Below are 5,133 nucleotides of genomic sequence, written 5' to 3' on the forward strand. Positions count from 1 at the left end.
AATGTCCATAACATGTACTATGTTCAGTGGCAATAAAACTCAAACTCAAACTCAAACTCAAACAAATCCTTTGTGGCGGCCGCCTGGCCAAGGGTTGGTTGTGGTGTGGGTTCTATATTGGCTGAGCTCGGGATACTCGTGGTCGTAGGCTCAAGTACTGTGAGGGGTTTTTATTTCGCGTTACTTATTTATTGACGCGGACTTTCAGTACATGAATAGGCAAAAATTGTTGATTTTGATTGGCGGACTTGGTCTAATTTTAGACAGTCCCCAAAACTGTCTCTACCAAAAGAATGCGTATCCACGCCCCCCCCCCCCCCCCTATTTTCGCGTGCAACACGTGCGTTGGCATAAGCAAAAATTAGATTAGCTGGATACGTGATAGGTAGTAAGATTTGCTGTAGTAGCTAACTTTGTCGCCTTCCTGAGAACGAAAGAGTTAGCTGGCCTAGCTAATATCACGAATCCAGCTAATACATTAGCTTTCTAAGCTAATCATATTTTTGCTTGCGGCGGTGCTCCCTGGGTAGGTCAGCTCTGTTCTCGGCTTTTTACGTTTTGTGAGTTGACTTTAGCGTACATGTACCGTTACATTCGTGCGTGATGAATGAAGCATATACACAGCGATGACAAAACTATTTAGCCCCTATGTATTATGGTTTTTGATGGCACAGCGTTCTCCAACGCCGCACAGTGCGTACCACGTTGCCTACCGCCGCTGCACCAGAGGCACCGGAGGCCCCATTTGGAGGTCCGGAGCGGCCGTCGCTCCAGAATGGCCTTTATCTCAATTCTCACTCCATTAGACGCCATTCCGATCAAAGAATGTTCTCTCTCGCTCACCCTCTCTTTTCCGCCCTCTTCCCACTCCCCCCCCCCTCTCTCTCCCTCCCTCTCTCTCTCTCTCTCTCGCGCCCGCGCGCATTCTCTCTCTCTCTCTCTCTCTCTCTCTTTGCCGAAGTTGGTGACCGGAGGGATGGATGCCCGGAGCGTGTGTGTGGGAGGGTGGGAGTTGTTTTCGGTCGACAGGAGTAGCGGCACACGACTTTCGCATCTAACGACGCAAACACGCCCATAAAGTAGTAACAGTGAGAGGAAAATGGCGGAGCAAAGGCGGAAAAAAAGGGAGTAGAGCAAAGGGTAGTTTTCTGGTTTTTTCCCCTCTGTTTTGGGGAGTGTGTTGCACGAGTCGGGGTTGCGAGGAGTTATGGGGCTCAACCCCTTCGCCTCTCCCCCACCGCAACCCCATCACAAGCCCACCGGTTCGGCCGTTAGGTGGGGCCTAATGTATTTATTGCACCCGCCAGAGTACTCTGTCAGCCCACCCCCGCCCCGCGGTGGCCGCTTCCGGATGCTGGGAGCCTCTCCCTCCCGAGAAGGATCCCGGGACACCCTGCGGACACGCATTGGGTCCCTCTACCAATCAGCCGAACGCGTGCGCCAAAAACAAACGAAAATAAAGCTTGTCAACACCCCTCCAAAAATCTGAACACATGCCACCATGTTTTGCACTCCCACCACGATTTGCAATCAACAGTAATAATGGCCCACTACCGTGCATCCTAAGTAGAAATGGTGGTCATCGCTTTCCCACATGTATTATTGATTTCAATAGTGTGAGCGCGGCTGGCGCCGCTCGGTCCCGGGGGAGCAGTGTGCCTCCTGATTACAAATACCGAGTTTGTCATCCCATGAGCCCGGCCGTGGGGGCGTTGAGCACGTTCGCCGTAAATATTCTCTTCGTTCCTGTCTGTTTGTCACCCTCTCTGCCGGTCTAAGCATTTTTCTCCCGTTTATTTTGGAAAGAGAATGAAAGGGTTCGAGAGCACGCATGGATTTTGCTGACGGTGCCAGGGAAAGTTATTGAAATTATTATTTGATGCATAATTTTCGGCTGACCAGCTGACTCGACGGTGAAAAACCGCGCGAAAAGGGGAAACGACTCAGACGCGACGTGACAACGCTGCGCACTGGCAATGCGTTGCCCAGCACCAAAGGAGGACAGGAGAGGAGGCAAGAACCTAATGCATGGAAAGAGGGGGCAGTGACTTCTAGTATTCACGGTTCACGAGGGAATCAATACCTTCAGTATTCAGGCGATATTCAGTGATTATTCAGTGATATTCACTATTAGAGTGTATTCACAGTGCACGAAATTTCGGAGTTGGTGCCCCCTCGGCATGGAATTCTAGCGTTCAATCAGTCAAAACTAAAGTACATGGGAAAACTGATAAATTTAGGTCGTTGCAGCGTCGAGAAGCGCTAGTCGGCCGCTCGTTGGGTTTTAATCGTAATTTTTGATATTTTTTGAGGCATTTCTTGGCCTAGGCAGCAGTGCCGAGGCTGCTGGTGCCTTTGCATCACTTTGAGGGTGTTACGTGATGACCTTGCTCAGGTACGGCACGCCGACTAACGGTGCGGCTAGGCCAGGCTGACCTCACCTGAGGCGTCGCCTTCACGTGTCCTTGACGCATCCCCCTTGCAGTCTGCCGCTATTTCTCTTTTTATTTGTTCCCTTTTATACCCTGTCCTTCCTTTTGCCTCATCGGCTCCTGCGTTGCCATCCGTCGTGCACACGGTGGGGTTTGCGTCAGGTCAAAGCTCCCCTTTTTTGCCTTGATGCCGCGTTGCCAGATTTTAAGCTGATTTTCTTAAACTCCCTAAATGTCCGAAGTATATGACGATGAACGCCCGCAGCAAACAATTGCGCAATCACCTGAGAAATGTGTGGTGTTACATTTCATCCATAAGCAACCATATTTTCTTGTCCAAAAAGAATTCTGTTCATTTTTTTTTGCAAAAAAAGATAATGGGAAAATGCACAGAGAATCAAATCACGATTGGACTGTGGTGCGGAAATTTATTGCTGCAAGCGCAGTCGTAGATTCTCATCTTACTGCATTCATGTTTCGCGATACGTGTTGCACGCGGCGACAGAATGTATTTCGCACGCACGCTCGGGCCACCCTGCACGTTACCATAGGAAGAATGAGTCCGCCTCCTGGGCAACGCTATCTACAGCAAAATCTGAATCTTTCCGAACATTTTAAATTATTGCATTTATTTCGAGCTGTCTCTAAATTTCGGGCGGCTAGACAGAGCTGCTCGGTGAACTTCGCACAGGGTAAATTAACAAAACAATTTTTTTGTAGTTTTTTGGTTTATTCCTGTTCAACCGTAGTATTACAATTTCTAATTTCGGTGATCCTGTTCATAACATTTTGAACTCTATCTTTGAAAGAGATATGAATACCCAAAATGTTAAGATTGCATGCCCTGATTTAGTTTAGGGGGAGGGGCCCTCCTTACAGTTCAAATCCATACTGTGAGTTCGTTTGTCCGTCTATCCGTACGTCCGTCCCTCTGTCCCACTCGACAAGCACCACGCCCAATATCAACACAAATCCGTGTCCACTCGAAATCACCGGTGCAAACAATTGAAACGGCCGCCATGCGCCGCCGAGCTTTGCCGCTGTTCAATTTACAATGGGCGTCCCATAACTCTGAAAGTTGCCGCCACGCGGGCCCGGTGGGGTCCGCCTCTGCTGCCACGGCTGCCGCCCTCCGCGCAGCGGCGGCACGGCGGCAGCCAGCCTTCTCAAGTTTCCGCTAGACTGGAGCCTGTAAACAAAAATGCAACTCGAATTTATTGCGATGAGAATGGTCGCCATTCCCGCGCCATTCCACGGCCCGCTAGATGGCCGGGACACGTGCCCGACAAGCAGCGCCACGGGGGTGGGCCGGCAGGCCGAGCTGGCCGCCACCACGGCCCACAACGTACCCGGCCCGCGACTCCCACTCATATTTTCTTCTGTCATTATTTTTATTCTTTCCCTTCATTTATTCGTCGGGAGAAAGGGCGATAAATATGTAGTGCCCTCCTCGATTCACTCGCAAGATAGTGCCTGGACTTTTTGCGTGACCATGCTCTAATCCCTCGGCAGCTTTAATCCGTTACGGCCATCACGTTAAGGGTGCAATGGAACCCGCGGCTGGGGCTTCGCGCAGGGGACACGTGGATCGCACGCTCCGCTACCATATGCTTCATCGGCCCCGAGCTTAATTTATCTGAATAAAAATGTCATTTTAATTATTGTCAGTTGGACTTTCATTTATTTATTTTTTGTTTTTTGATGAGCTGTTTTAGATACGCCGTAATAAAAATACCGAAGTGATACCGAAATAAAAGTTGGCAATGGCCGAAGGATAGCACAGCATCCCATTTTGGAAATTCTTGTAAAAGATACTGTGGAGGGAAACTTTCCGTGCGCTTGTAAAATTACAATTTTTATTTCAAAAAAAGTACTACTCAGCTACTTATAATTCCTAAACAAAGAATGGTCGGTCATTAATTTATAACATAATTTTATAAATCGCGAATGCAATATATTTTTTTTAATTTTACGAAAGATATTTTCTATGGTGGCTCTACAGATCCACACACGTCATCGCAAGTATATATGGGGCGCGGGAATGGCGCTCGCAAGCGAAATTCTCATCAGCAAACACAATTGTCATGGCTGTTTGTTTATCATCCCGCCTCATTCCCCCCCCCCTCCTCCCTGGACTAAAGCACACAATGTAAATCCCGCCGCCGGCGCTTAACGAAAGGGTTGCGCCGCTCCCACGCAAACACGCACTCTGATTGGATCGGCGTAGAGTTACTGGCGCCATGGGGGCGCTGCTCCCCTCACTCACACAGGCTGTTTGTGTTGAATCAAACTTGAAATTTAGATGGGCGATAACCTCATGTTTTTCTTATTTGGGAAACACTAAAAATATGAATTGGCTGCCGCCCTATTTCTGTGCACATATTTAAATCAAGACTAACAATTTAAACAAAAATAATGGCCCGGAAACAAAAGAGAGAAAATTGCCTGTCGTGCGATGCGCTTTTGCATGCAGGTCACAGAGCGCCAGGGGTGACTTTGGAGCTTACAAGGAGGGACATCAGGCTCCTGGCGAGCAGGGGCTGCTGGTGGGATTCAGAAGATCAACCTAGCCCCCTCTAGGGCGTGGCCTGGCGTGGCCTGGCGTGGCCTGGCGTGGCCTGGCGTGGGGCTCTACAGCCCCGCATTAGTAAGACAGTGGCCACGCTCGAGACTAAGTCCGGCTGGTGGGGGAGGGTGGACG

General features: G+C 49.5%; 1 protein-coding gene across 4 annotated transcripts in view; it reads left to right on the plus strand.

Annotated features, from left to right (window-relative positions):
- LOC113202755 (uncharacterized) overlaps positions 1-5,133 on the plus strand; it is a 23,848-nt gene that overhangs the window by 11,809 nt on the left and 6,906 nt on the right. The window lies entirely within an intron of this gene.

Source organism: Frankliniella occidentalis, unplaced genomic scaffold, assembly GCF_000697945.3.
Source record: "Frankliniella occidentalis isolate FOCC.00 unplaced genomic scaffold, Focc_3.1 Scaffold102, whole genome shotgun sequence".
NCBI classification, from domain to species: Eukaryota; Metazoa; Arthropoda; class Insecta; order Thysanoptera; family Thripidae; genus Frankliniella; species Frankliniella occidentalis.